The 15,543-nt window shown below is 40.5% G+C and overlaps 1 long non-coding RNA gene across 4 annotated transcripts in view; it reads right to left on the bottom strand.

Annotated features, from left to right (window-relative positions):
* Positions 1-15,543, bottom strand: part of LOC101903289 (uncharacterized) — a 72,395-nt gene that overhangs the window by 19,668 nt on the left and 37,184 nt on the right. For all 4 annotated transcript variants that reach the window (XR_009496112.1, XR_009496109.1, XR_009496110.1 and 1 more), the window contains 4 exons: positions 15,318-15,409; positions 3,990-8,800; positions 3,844-3,908; positions 561-648 (listed from right to left, as the gene is read on the bottom strand). This is a non-coding gene — a long non-coding RNA (uncharacterized lncRNA). The remainder of the gene's footprint in view (positions 1-560; positions 649-3,843; positions 3,909-3,989; positions 8,801-15,317; positions 15,410-15,543) is intronic.

Genomic DNA, 15,543 nt, shown 5'->3' with positions numbered 1-15,543 from the left:
CGAAACTAACTCAGAAATGATGGAGATGATGGAATTAGCAGTCAAGGACATTAATAGAGCTACTAAAACACTGTTCCACATGGTCAACAGCTAGAGGAACGTTTGAAGATACTGAGAGAGATATAGTATATATAAAAATAAAAATTCTAGAGATGAAAACTTAAAGGATTGAAGCTAAGAATATACTAGATAAAATTGATTACATTTAACATTGCAGAAGAAAAGGGTAATTAAAGAGAGAAATATAAACTTTCTAAAATGAAAAAGGGATGAAAGGATTTACAAAAAAGAGCATCAGTGAACTGAAGGACAACCTGAACTAGCCAAAGATAAGTATAATCGGAGTCTGAAGGAGAAAATGTGGAAGGGGACAGAAAAAATTTGAAGTAATAATGGCTAAGAGTTTATAAATTTGATGAAAACTATAACCCACAGATCTGAGAAGCTCAATAAACTCGATCACAAGAAACACAAAGAAAACTACAGCATGGCAAATGACAGTCAAATGTCTCAACACCAGTGATATAAAAGTGTGGTTAGAGGGGGAAATATATACACACCGAGGAACAACGCCAAGGATGATAGCAGATTTCTTCTTTCAAATCTTATTTGACTTTTTGTCTTTAAGGTAGAAATCAATGGAGCAACCTTTACAGTACAGAAAGAAAAACAGTCAGTCTAGAATTCTTTATTCCACTAAAATATCTTGTAAAGGCAAAATAAAAGATTTTCATACATCCAAAAGCTGAAATAATTCATTGCCAATGGATAGTACCTGTAAGAAATGTACAGATAAGTCTTTCAAGCAGAAGTAAAATTATACCACATAAAAGCATAAGCATAAAATAATAAAATGCACTGAATATGTTTACGGGAAATGAAGGGGATACAGGAATAAATTAAACTACACCATGAGAAGCAATCAGTCAAACACAGAACATTTTTCAGATCTCTTCAATTAATTTCTTTAAGAAACAAAACAAATGAAAAAATAATGGCTAGAATGTGAACTGATGATTTGAAAAGTTAGTGATAACCTCTATTCACCCCAGAATGGCTAAAATTTTTAAAAACTGAAAATGCAAAATTGTGACAAGAATGTGATTCAACCAAAACTCTCATGCACTGCTGATGAGAATGTAAAAGGTACAAATCCTTTGGAAAACGCCTTAATAATTTTATATAATGTACATTTTACCATATTATGAACCAGAAATTTCAATGCCAGGTATTTATTTTAGAAAAATGAAAACTTATATCCTTAAAAGGACTTAAAAGAGAATGTTTATAGCACTTTTATTCATATTAATCTCAAACTAGAAACAACCTAATCAATAGGTAAATGGATAAGCAAACCATGATATTCCATGCAATGCAATAATAAAAAAAAAATTAGCAATAAAAAGCAATATATAACTAATAGAAGCAAAAATATGGGTGAATCACAAAAATATTAAGCTGAGCCAAAAAAAAAAAGCCAGACACAAAAGGGGTATATAGTCTATAATAACATTCATATGAAATGCTAGTACTCTTGCCTGGAAAATCCCATGGATGGAGGAGCCTAGAAGGCTGCAGTCCATGGGGTCGCTGAGGGTCGGACATGACTGAGCGACCTCACTTTCACTTTTCACTTGCATGCATTGGAGAAGGAAATAGCAACCCACTCCAGTGCTCTTGCCTGGAGAATCCCAGGGACGGGGCATCCTGGTGGGCTGCTGTCTATGGGGTCGCACAGAGTCGGACACGACTGAAGTGACTCAGCAGCAGCACAGTTAAAGCCGATTACCAGCAACCCCACTGCTGGGCATACACACTGAGGAAACCAGAAGGGAAAGAGACACGTGTACCCCAATGTTCATCGCAGCACTGTTTATAATAGCCAAGACATGGAAGCAACCTAGATGTCCATCAGCAGATGAATGGATAAGAAAGCTGTGGTACATATACACAATGGAGTATTACTCAGCCATTAAAAAGAATACATTTGAATCAGTTCTAATGAGGTGGATGAAACTGGAGCCTATTATACAGAGTGAAGTAAGCCAGAAGGAAAAACATAAATACAGTATACTAACGCATATATATGGAATTTAGAAAGATGGTAACAATAACCCGGTGTACGAGACAGCAAAAGAGACACTGATGTATAGAACAGTCTTATGGACTCTGTGGGAGGGGGAGAGGGTGGGAAGATTTGGGAGAATGGCAATGAAACATGTAAAATATCATGTAGGAAACGAGTTGCCAGTCCAGGTTCGATGCACGATGCTGGATGCTTGGGGCTGGTGCACTGGGACGGCCCAGAGGGATGGTATGGGGAGGGAGGAGGGAGGAGGGTTCGGGATGGGGAACACATGTATACCTGTGGTGGATTCATTTTGATATTTGGCAAAACTAATACAATTATGTAAAGTTTAAAAATAAAATAAAATTGGAAGAATTAAAAAAAAAAAAAAAAGCCGATTACAAATGGTGACTGCCTCGGGGGTGAAGAAGTGAAGTGAAGTCGCTCAGTCATGTCCGACTCTTTGCAACCCCATGGACAGTAGCCTACCAGGCTCTGCCATCCATTGGATTTTCCAGGCCAGAATACTGGAATGGGCTGCCATTTCCTTCTCCAGGGGATCTTCCCAACCCAGGGATCAAACCTGTCTCCTGCATTACAGACAGACACTTTACCGTCTGAGAAACCTCGGGGGTAGGGGGTAGGAATTGACTGGGAGGGGACTTAAGAAAACTCTTTGAAGTGATGGAAATGTTCTGTATCTTGATCAGGGTATGAGTCACACAAATGAATGCATTTGTCAAAAATTAAACTGTACCCTCAAGATTTGTGCTTTTCATTGTACATAAATTATGCCTCAATTTAAAAGAATGGAGATGAGTGAAATACATTATCATCAAATATGTGGACCCTATTTAGACCCTAATATAAACCAAAATATGGCTGTACAACATTTTTAGACAGAGAAATATAAAAATGGACTGATAGATGATATAAAAAATTATTGATAATTTTGTCTGGGTAACAAACCTGTCCTGGTTATATAAGAAAATATCTTTATTTTTATTCCTACCTGGAAAATATTTGGGCAACCTTGCTCAAACATGATGTTAGGATTTGCTTTAAAATGCTAGCAATCAAAAGCTCAAAGAAGAGGGAAAGAAGGGCTAGATGAAGTATAGCAAAATGTTAATATTTGTTGTATCTAGGTAATAGATAAGTAGGAATCCATTAAACTCTCTTTTACATACATGTACATATTCAAGAAAATATAATAAATGCAAAATGTGTGCCCCATAAAAACTTCATAAGAATGTTTTCAAAAGTGATTTATATCAAATAGAAACTAAAATTTTCTTCACCAGAGATTTTCATGAATTGATATTTGAGTCTCGGCTGGTGCCTCCACAAACAGAGATTTTCTTTGGCCCTGGTGTTGCTGGCATGAAGGCTCACTTCAGCCTCTAGGGTCCTCATCTGGAGCTCAGGAGGAGAGACCCCCTCCCAGCTCTGGTCTTGTTAATAACATGAGTCACCTTCCCACATATGCTATATTTTAGATAGCGGGTATAACTCAAGCTGATGTGACCTGACCTCAAGGGTAATTTCCATAATACATTAGCTACCTTTACACTGTTTGATTACTCACTCTTAGAGCTAAAACATGAAGGGTGAGCATTTCATATATATAAGTATATATAAACACACACACATATATATACACATATTTATATATTTCACATACCCATGCACACCAGTGTTCTAGTATGTTTTGCACATGATAAAATATTGTAAAATTGAAATAAAAATATGAGATAAAGGTGAAAAAATATTACTTTGAAATTTCTTTCTAATCTTGATAGCTTCCTGATATCATTCATCTTGAAAAGATAGCACGAATCTAGGAAAAAAAACAATCAATTAGGGCAAGGGTCTTCCTGAATGATAGTATATATGATTTATCTCAGAGTCAGGAAGTTACCTGAACACTTGCATTTGAGGAAAGCAGGGGCTCTGTGGAGCCACCAGCGGTCAAAAGGAGAGCAGGCTGCCCTCTGACACTGAGTATGATGAGACTCTCTCATCTGTACAGACTCCTTCCGTCTCACTGCCCCAGCTTGATGTGCATCATACTCTTTGTCTTCAGGTGCCCCAGTCTGCAATGGAATGGATGGCACAGTGCGCTCCAGTTCTCTCAAGGTTCCGTCTGTTCCTTGGCACCTTTGTCGCCTGGTCTTTGCCTGGAATCCTAGCTTGTCTCTGTTTCCTCCTTGAATCTTGCTGCCTTGTACTGTCAGATACAACTTTCCTAGATTCCATGTTACCCATAGGAAAAATCTCACATGTTTCTACCTGGCAGGCTACCCTCAAGACTCAACTTTATTTCTCATTGCTTCCTTCTACAATCATTACCTTTCCTGGTCCCTTCACTGTTTCCAAATAATCAAGTCGCATCCCTGAATTCTAGTTTTGTTTAGGCTTTTTCCTTTCTCTGAATTGTTCTCTCCCCCCTACCTTCCTTAAGAATCCTCTGTTTTAAGTACCAGTTTAGGTTTCACCTCTCCACAAAACATTGTTGGGCCATTCTGGTCCCTTTAAAATTCTTTCCTTTTCTAAAAGCCAAACAAAGACCAAAAAAACAAAAAACTCTCATATAGTAGTTACTGATGATCTGTCTCATGTTGTTATTAGATCACAATTTATACTTCTTTTATTTTTGGTCTAATATAGAAACAATGTAGATGCTGAATCAACAAGTGAATGAATGAATGACTTTTTGATCTACTATCCTCTCTGGAATGCCATCTTATTCTGCTGTCTTTCTCTAAAAGGACACTTTGCAACTAAACTGCACACATTAGGAAAATCTGCAAGGGTCATCATATTGCCTGAACTATGAGTATATTATAGCCCAGACTTCGTGGCAACTGATTCCCAGCCTCTCCTTGACCTCGTTCCTTCTGCCAGGCTGTCTTGCCCCATCTGACCCTCCTAGCAGCACAGCTGATGATGGCTTTCCTCTCACTCCCCCGTCTGCTTTCTATGCCAGGGTCAGGAAAGCAGGGCACCTTGGAGGCAGCACTTGCCCACCATTTCAGGGTACATCCCCATAAGAAGGAGGCAGGACCGGAGTTGGTTGAAAAATCAATTCTAAAAGATCCAGGATTCAGGATATTGAGGGTAGGAGCAGGGTTACAGAAAAAAATCAGACGCTGACATGGGAGGAATTATGTCAGGCAAGGTGTGCTTTGGACATTATGCGGAGGGGAAATCGTGAGAGCCATCATGTCACCTGCTGTCCCTCACCTTCCTTCTAGGCACTGAGAAATGGATCGTTTCCTGCTGAATAGTTTTGCTGCAAACTGGATAGTGATCAATATGGGTGTTGGGGGGCCAAGTAACCGAGTAGGTTTCTTCTAGGTAGGGGAGGAGTAACAACGAGAATAAAAGGTCTATCCAATAACTTGCATTTCCATTAAAAACTAAGCTATTTAAAATAAGAGTATTCATATAAAACACTAAATAATAAATAACCAATAAATGTGTTAGGCAGATTTAGTGCCCAACTTAGTGCCCCTAGATTCCAGTTGGTATTGTCTCTGTTTGGACAATGTATGCTGTGTGCGCTCAGTCATGTCCAACTCTTTGCGACCCCATGAACTGTAGCCCAGCAGGCTCCTCTGTCCACAGAATTTTCCAGGCAAGAATACTGGAGTGGATTGCCATTTCTTTCTCCAGGGGATCTTCCTGAACCAGGAATCAAACCTGTGTCTCCTGCACTGAAGGTAGATTCCTTACTGCTGAGCCATCAGGGAAACATTAACTTACCTTACATACTTCATCTGATGCTGAATTTCCTAAATACTTATTTTAAATGTTTATTAAGCATAAAACCTTGTGTTTAACATTGGTAATATAAAGAACTACTCTTTTGCTAATTATTTTGTTAATTCTTCTTCAATGTTTCTAAATGTAGACCCAAACATGTTCTGGTAAATAGGTAAATATGTATTTGAAATCTGCTATTTTAAAATGAATAGGCACATGAGGGTAAGATAAGGCTGCAAGATGGGAATATATTCCCTAAATCAATATTTTGGCCTGGTGATCTAGAAAGAGGGACAAATTGGAAGAAAGAAGAGGAAGCATTTGAGTGACTGTATCATGAAGCAGAGTAGCTGGAAATTTATCCACCAACTGGAAAAAATGCAACCTGGCTACAAACTCTTGAAGCAGGAAAGAAGTTGTGACTTGAGGGAAAGAGGCACTGCAAGCAGGAAAGGCCTGAGGACTGTTTATGATAAAGACTTGGGCAGAATGGGCACAAGTAGCTGATGAAACTTTTAAAGAAGAAGAAGAGAGTTACCATCTTGTGGCATGCCTGACTGATATGGAAGCTAGAACTGTGTCAAACAAAGTCACTGTATATTTACAGCCTGCCTATCTGTGCTCCCACGTACGTAAAATATTTGTTTTTACTCTGTTTAAGTATTTAATGTATTCAATTTCTTTTTCCAGTAAAAATAGTGTTTGCCCTCTAAATGTCTTGACCACGGTAATAGGAAACATAGAAACTGCAGAGAATGTGAAAGAAGAGAGAGATTATACACCAAAAAGAGTGCATGAAGCATCTATATGCAGTTTAAAGAATAATTACAAAGTACACAACCACAGAGCCATCTCTCAAGTGAAGAATGTGAACTTCGCTGGGACCCAGAAATTCCCTCAATGTCCTTGCTTCTCATCATACTCACTCCTGCGCTCAAGAAGGTATTATCTTACATTATTCTAAAAGCTTTACAATTTTGCCTTTTACGTTTAGAATTATAATCACTGCTGAACAGAGTTTTGTGTATGAAATGAGGTACACAGCCAACCTTTTTTTTGTTGTTCTCACTTGGATCCTCAATTGCCCCACATTCACAGTCTACTAAAAAGCCTTATCTCCAGTGTGCTGCATAAATCAGTTGTCTGTCCCTAGGTCCTGAATTTATTATATTTATCTGGCTTTCAAAAGACACTTAACGAATTTCTTAACTGAATTCTCTAATTGTTCTAGCTCCCCATTCTTGAGCCTTTCCTATGTCTGAGACTCTATTTAACAGCCAATTTTCCTTTAGTCCCCATAATAACCCTATGAGGGTGCTCTCATTGCTATCGAGGCAGTTCAGAGATCAAGTAACTTGCTCAAGGTCACCTAGCTGGTTTGTCACAAAGCCAACATTCCAAAGTCCACCCTGCGTTCTCCTCTGGAGCCCAAACACCTTCCAGAGTGATGGCCAGAATCCTGTCTTTGACCATTTTGGCCACAGGCTTAAAGATATCCACCCGAAACCTGCCCTGATGCACCCTGCTCCTAGACACGCAGCTTGCTCTGTCTGTCTGTCTGGAGAGTGTCTGCTGATTGGATTTGAATTCTTTGTCTATTTAAAGAATCAAATATCAGTCAGCCTTCAGGCGGCCCCAGCCTCAGGCTCTCTGCCCTGTGCTCTTGCCAAGGGATCTTGTCCTCATCTGGGCTTTTCCCAATAGGGCTTGATACTTGATATTCATTCTTCAGCCTAATTTGCAACCTCTGATGCTTTCCTGAGCCAATACAGGTAGTCGATTGCGCAGCTTTTCCTTTTGTGTGCAAGGACTGTTTCATCATCAGCCCAGGTTTACTCTTCTCAAAGGTATCAGTGAGAGATGGCAGCCTGTGGGAATGGGAGAGCTGATTGGAGGGTTGGAAATGGGTCCTTGCATTGACGTGAGTTGCTTGAGTTGCCAAGCAGGGCTGCATTTTCAAAAGGGATAATTATCCAAGGTCTGTTTCAGAGTTGAAATCTGGTTTATAAAAAAGAAAGGGCTAAGGGAATGCCACTCAGTGAATTTGCCAAATCCTTGATCATGAAATATTCTCAGAATGTTGGCAATCACTTCTGGGTAACCCCACTTACACAATAGTTCCCAAAGCTGCCAGACACACTGGTATGAAACGCTTAAGTAAGGTCAATAAACAATGTAGGAGTTCATTGCCTTTCTCTGAAATGTCTTACTGACTCTGAATATGAAAAATTTGGATAATCTTTCCTGCTATGGAGACACAGGTCAGAGCATGGATGTTGATACCTTGTCCCTTCCCTGTGACACTGGCGCAGCTTGACACAGCCTGGTGAGGTTGGATACAACGTAAGTCTGTTGTTTAAATGCTTTACACTTCTTTTTCTTAAGGCTCCTCACTTGAGATATGGTGGCTAAGTAGCACTTTGGAAAGAATAGTTCCAGTTTCATTGGAGTCTATTCCATGCCTGATGGGCCTTTACCACACAAACTTAGGTTTCCTGGCCACCCATCAGCAATAAGATGACTTCAGCTCTTAGCGCAAGTGGTACCCTCTGTTAAGAAATGAGGTGGATGATTTGAAGCCACTGCTTAGGGGTGTAGTGACTTTTCCTTTTTCTAAGACTCAGAAAGATCCTTGTTTTCTTGAGGCATGGAATGTGCCTATACTTACTGACTTTTTGTATTACCAGATAATATACTACTGGCCTCTGACATGAGGATGCTTTCGATACATCTCTCACCTTTTCATCCCCACTTTTTAAAAAAACTTGTTTCATCGGCTGTTGTCACTACCATCTGTATGGGCTCTAAGAATGATCTCAGATGATTGTGCAAGTATTGATTTACTTATAAGAAAGAATGATATAGACTTCCTCATGGCAAAACCCTGAATTGCAGCGATGTCTCCTCTTCAAAATCAGCATCAAGCTAAATGTTTATGTCAGAATCTGCTGGCACTGGAGAAAGCTGGAGAATGAGAAAGATTAGTCAGTCAGTTTAACAGGTCCTTAACTTACTTACAACTAGTTCCATGCAAAGATGTTTCTCAAAGTCTGAATTTTTGCTGAGTACCCAAAACTGCTGACACAAATTGGTTCTACTATAAATTGGGCTGAAGAAAATAAGTGAAAACCTGTAATATTGTATTTTAGAAGTGATCCTTCAACATATAGTGCCTAAATGTATAGAGACCATGTTGGCAGCCAGGAAACGTATTGATTAAAAAAATCTAGGGGGATGCACATTATAGACAGATAGCTACTAAGTTGTTTTTATCTCGTTTGCTGTTTTGGGAGATGAGAGGCCTGCTTTTATGCTCACACTTCCAAATAAAAATCTTTCAGGGACCATTAGGAATGGAGAGAAAGACTCTCTGAGGTATTCTAAGATAAACCAAAAGGCAGCGTCTGGGAAGCAGATTGAGGTGGTTAGGATGGCTGCTGCTGATTCCCGCACCCCGAGTCTGTGCCAGCTGAGACATGCAGCAAGGTGGGACCCCGAGGACAGCGCACGAGGCCAGGGCCAGGCCGGCTGAGATGCAGAGCCAAACGGCAGCTCCCACCACCTCAGCCCACCCCACACCACGCTCAGCCTTTTCAGAGTAGACGTGGGGTTGGTACCCTCTGTATACATTTTCTCCTCTGTTTCTGCATCTTCATTCTTCTGGTCAAACATGTGCTGGGGCTCTAAGGTATATCGTGAGTGCTTCAGTCAAGTCTGTCATGGAACCTAAGGTTTTAATCAATAATCCTGATGAGGCAAGGAAATTCTAGGAAATGCAATTTGTACAGAATAATAATGGCATGCTGCTTTCCAGGTGACAAATGGTTTCCATATCTGAGATGGTAATGACTCGTCTGTTTGGTCACAATTGGTTACGCCCAACTTAGCCACATCTTGACACTGAATAGGTGCCAATATTTGTTTAATGATGAACAAAGAAATCTATGATTTCACTTGACATCATAATCATCCACTGAAATAGCTAAGGCTGTAATCATTCACTCTCATTCAAAGATGAGGAAACTGAGTCTCAATAAAAATGAACTGTTTCCCCTAGAACTCAGGCTGCTAGATCACTGTACTGGAATGATATGATTTCAAACCCAGTGTTTCTCCTACAATGCCAAGAAAGAGAAATGGAGAAGAAGGAAGCTAATTTGAGCCAGACTTGTAGGGAAATGGATGAAATTCTAATTTGCTATACTGGTCATAACAAACACCCTCTTCCAACAACACAAGAGAAGACTCTACACATGGACATCACCAGATGGTCAACACCGAAATCAGATTGATTATATTCTTTGCAGCGAAAGATGGAGAAGCTCTATACAGTCAGCAAAAACAAGACCAGGAGCTGACTGTGGCTCAGATCATGAACTCCTTATTGCCAAATTCAGACTTAAATTGAAGAAAGTAGGGAAAACCACTAGACCATTCAGGTATGATGCAAATCAAATCCCTTAGGATTATACAGTGGAAGTGAGAAATAGATTTAAGGGCCTAGATCTGATAGATAGAGTGCCTGATGAACTATGGAATGAGGTTCGTGACATTGTACAGGAGACAGGGATCAAGACCATTCCCATAGAAAAGAAATGCAAAAAAGCAAAATGGCTGTCTGGGGAGGCCTTACAAATAGCTGTGAAAAGAAGAGAAGCGAAAAGCAAAGGAGAAAAGGAAAGATATAAACATCTGAATGCAGAGTTCCAAAGAATAGCAAGAAGAGATAAGAAAGCCTTCTTCAGCGATCAATGCAAAGAAAGAGTAAAAAAAAACAGAATGGGAAAGACTAGGGATCTCTTCAAGAAAGTCAGAGACACCAAAGGAACATTTCATGCAAAGATGAGCTCGATAAAGGACAAATGGTATGGACCTAACAGAAGCAGAAGATATTAAGACGAGATGGCAAGAATACACAGAAGAACTGTACAAAAAAGATCTTCACGACCCAGATAATCACGATGGTGTGATCACTGACCTAGAGCCAGACATCCTGGAATGTGAAGTCAAGTGGGCCTTAGAAAGCATCACTATGAACAAAGCTAGTGGAGGTGATGGAATTCCAGTTGAGCTATTCCAAATCCTGAAAGATGATGCTGTGAAAGTGCTGCACTCAATATGCCAGCAAATTTGGAAAACTCAGCAGTGGCCACAGGACTGGAAAAGGTCAGTTTTCATTCCAATCCCAAAGAAAGGCAAGGCCAAAGAATGCTCAAACGACCGCACAATTGCACTCATCTCACACGCTAGTAAAGTAATGCTCAAAATTCTCCAAGCCAGGCTTCAGCAATATGTGAACCGTGAACTTCCTTATGTTCAAGCTGGTTTTAGAAAAGGCAGAGGAACCAGAGATCAAATTGCCAACATCTGCTGGATCATAGAAAAAGCAAGAGAGTTCCAGAAAAACATCTATTTCTGCTTTATTGACTATGCCAAAGCCTTTGACTGTGTGGATCACAATAAACTGTGGAAAATTCTGAAAAAGATGGGAATACCAGACCACCTGATCTGCCTCTTGAGAAATCGGTATGCAGGTCAGGAAGCAACAGTTAGAACTGGACATGGAACAACAGACTGGTTCCAAATAGGAAAAGGAGTTCGTCAAGGCTGTATATTGTCACCCTGTTTATTTAACTTTTATGCAGATTACATCATGAGAAATGCTGGACTGGAAGAAACACAAGCTGGAATCAAGATTGCCAGGAGAAATATCAATAACCTCAAATATGCAGATGACACCACCCTTATGGCAGAAAGTGAAGAGGAACTCAAAAGCCTCTTGATGAAAGTGAAAGTGGAGAGTGAAAAAGTTGACTTAAAGCTCAACATTCAGAAAATGAAGATCATGGCATCTGGTCCCACCACTTTATGGGAAATAGATGGGGAAACAGTGTCAGACTTTATTTTTCTGGGCTCCAAAATCACTACAGATGGTGACTGCAGCCATGAAATTAAAAGACGCTTACTCCTTGGAAGGAAAGTTATGACCGACCTAGATAGCATATTCAAAAGCAGAGACATTACTTTGCCAACAAAGGTCTGTCTAGTCAAGGCTATGGTTTTTCCTGTGGTCATGTATGGATGTGAGAGTTGGACTGTGAAGAAGGCTGAGCACCGAAGAATTGATGCTTTTGAACTGTGGTGTTGGAGAAGACTCTTGAGAGTCCCTTGGACTGCAAGGAGATCCAACCAGTCCATTCTGAAGGTGATCAACCCTGAGATTTCTTTGGAAGGAATGATGCTAAAGCTGAAACTCCAGTACTTTGTCCACCTCATGCGAAGAGTTGATTCATTGGAAAAGACCCTGATGCTGGGAGGGATTGGGGGCAGGAGGAGAAGGGGATGACAGAGGATGAGATGGCTGGATGGCATCACTGACTCGATGGACGTGAGTCTGGGTGAACTCCGGGAGTTGGTGATGGACAGGGAGGCCTGGCGTGCTGCAATTCATGGGGTCGCAAAGAGTCGGACACGACTGAGCGACTGATCTGATCTGATTGTTGCATAAGTTGGGGTTTCATTCACAGCAAGAATCCAGTAAGGGTGTAGAGAGGACAGTTGGAGAATGTCAGAGGCTACAAGGACAGGGCCTTCTTTCTTTCTACAGAAAACCAGTTATTGGTTTGGAAGTGATGATGCTAAGAAATAGACTAGCTGTAAAAACTGAAAGCAAAATTGGGAAGAAAGGACTCACAAGGTGAAGGATGGAGGTAGGGCCTGGGGATTAATAATATGCAAGGAGGATGGGCCCTGGGACTGGGGGAATTTTAAGAGTTAGAAGCTTGGATGCTTTGAGAAGAGCTATAGCTAAGCTAGAACGAAAACTACAAACCAAAAATTAGAACACAATGGGGACTTGCAGAGAAAAGGTAGCATCTTTAATCAATGTGTCTAAGCAGCAGAACCATGATGCACAGTAACATGCTCTGTATTCCCACACATCCCACATTCTCCTGGGAATTCTAGAAAACGTAAAGTAGAAGAGCCTACAGCTGCTCTTGAGAGTAGGTTAGTGAACACTCCTCTTAGCTCCTGAAAGTTGAGCTTGAGGCTGAGCCAGAGCATGTGACACTCTCCTAGTCTTCATCTCACCCTACACACCCCTTGAGGATTTCAGACGAGGCCTTTTCTATAAACTAAACTAACCCAGAGAGACAAGGAAATGGAAAGATGATTGGAAGAAAGCTAAGAGGCAGAGTCTGAATCCTAGCTTTGCCAATAACTGCGGAATCTTAGATCACTCATACTTACTGGGTTTTACTATCCTCATTTGGAAACGTAAAGGTTAACATAGATTCTATGTCGTAGAAGGTCTCTGAGTCTTACAATCTATGAAACAAAGGATAGACACAGACGCAGTGTTTATAAGGCATTTTGCTTCTTCATAGGTAGGGTTTTCAGAGGCTGTATTTAACGCATGTCGGTTAAGTCAGGCTGGTTTCCAGGACCGGATTCATTACGCTGGTGACTTACTAAACTTACCTAATTACTATTTTTAAATAAAATCAAATGAACCATTTTTTGGTTAATTTAGCCCTCCTAGGAAAAAAGCTGAGTTTTAATCATTTATAAAGTATCACACAGAGTGGTTCCAAATAGGAAAAGGAGTATGTCAAGGCTATATATTGTCACCCTGCTTATTTAACTTATATGCAGAGTACATCATGAGAAACACTGGACTGGATGAAGCACAAACTGGAATCAAGATTGCCATGAGAAATATCAATAACATCAGATATGCAGATGACACCATGCTTATGGCAGAAAGTGAAGAAGAACTAAAGAGCTTCTTGATAAAAGTGAAAGAGGGGAGTCAAAAAGTTGGCTTAAAGCTCAACATTCAGAAAACAAAGATCATGGCATCTGGTTCCATCACTTATGGCAAATAGAGGAGAAACAGTAGAAACAGTGTCAGACTTTATTTTTCTGGGCTCCAAAATCACTGCACATGGTGACTGCAGCCATGAAATAAAAAGATGCTTACTCCTTGGAAGGAAAGTTATGCCCAACCTAGACAGCATATTCAAAAGCAGTGACATTACTTTGCCAACAAAGGTCCACCTAGTTAAGGCCATGGTTTTTCCAGTAGTCATGTATGGATGTGAGAGTTGGAGTATAAAGAAAGCTCAGCGCTGAAGAATTGATTCTTTTGAACTGTGGCATTGGAGAAGACTCTTGAGAGTCCCTTGGATGGCAAGGAGATCCAACCAGTCCAACCTAAAGGAAATCAGTCCTGAATATTCATTGGAAGGACTGATGTTGAAGATGAAACTCCAATACTTTGGCCACCTGATGTGAAGAGCTGACTCATCTGAAAAGACCCTGATGCTGGGAAGGATTCAAGGTGGGAGGAGAAGGGGACGACAGAGGATGCAATGGTTGGATGGCATTACTAACTCAACGGACATGCATTTGAGTAAACTCCAGCAATTGGTAATGGACAGGGAGGTCTGGCGTGCTGCAGTCCATGGGGTCACAAAGAGTCGGGCACGACTAAGTGACTAAAAACTGACTGAAACTATCACACTAAGAACAGGAGATTGAAAAAAGCAGAGTCAAAGACATTTTATTTTCCTTTGAGAAAAATGATAGAATATTTCAAGTTATTAGCATACAGTGTATAGGAAATTCATTTAAAGAGCAGATAAATGCATTTGGCATGTTCATGCAGCAATACTTGGAGAGGATGGGAGCATTTTCAGAGAATGATAAACACTAACATTCCTTCAAAGGGCTGAACCTGGAGCAGAGGGGAGGCTGGAGAGAGATACTCATTTGAGGATGACATAATTCTCAATGCATGACTCATACTTGCTTTCACTAAGCAAAGTTCCTAAGTGGAATACATGGCCAAAGAGGTTTGCTAATATTCCCTTTAAGAATTATCACCTAAGAGCAACTGTTAATCAGATACTAACACTTCTGCAACTTGAGAAGAGAGAGGCTCCATGCAGGATGAGGTCAGGTTTTACTAGAATGTTATCCAACATGCTTTCCTTGTTTTATTTGCTTTACCAGAGAGAGTGTATGCAATGGTTAGGACCACAGGATCTGAAGTCAGACTACTGGTGATGTATCATTTAGTAGCTGAGTGACCTTGAGCAAGTTATTTAATCTCTTGCCTCAGTGATGTTATTCTATTCTAGAATAGAATCTCAGAGAGTTATTGTAAAGAATAAATGAGTGAATACAGTGTGTGCATGCTCAGTCACTCAGTCATGTCTGACTCTTCGTAACCCCATGCACTATATAGCCCACCAGGCTCTGCTGTTCATGGGATTTTCCAGGCAAGAATAGTGGAGTGGTTTGCCATTTCCTTCTCCAGGAGATCTGCCTGACCCAGGGATCTTACCCACATCACCTGCATCTCCTGCATTGGCAGGCAGACTCTACCACTGAGCCACCTGGGAAGCTCCAAGTGAATACAGTACATGGCTTTAAAGATGCCTGTTGAGTGCTAGTGAATAGCCTACTATGTTACCTATGATGATTGCTGCACCCAGGCGGAGGTGAGGAGTGGGTATCTGATCGGGGTGATGACTGGGTACTGAGTAATGATGACTGTTGACATGCCTGGAATGAAAAGATCAAAGCTTAGACATAAAGGCTCTTCTTAACCACAGTTAAGTCATCACACATAATCAATAGTTGACTATACCTTGGCTTTCATTCTAATTGGAAACTATCTTTGTCCCCTTTCTCTCTAA

Source organism: Bos taurus, chromosome 10 (genome assembly GCF_002263795.3).
Source record: "Bos taurus isolate L1 Dominette 01449 registration number 42190680 breed Hereford chromosome 10, ARS-UCD2.0, whole genome shotgun sequence".
In the NCBI taxonomy this organism is placed as follows: domain Eukaryota; kingdom Metazoa; phylum Chordata; class Mammalia; order Artiodactyla; family Bovidae; genus Bos; species Bos taurus.
This window is presented reverse-complemented; position numbering and strand designations above follow the sequence as displayed.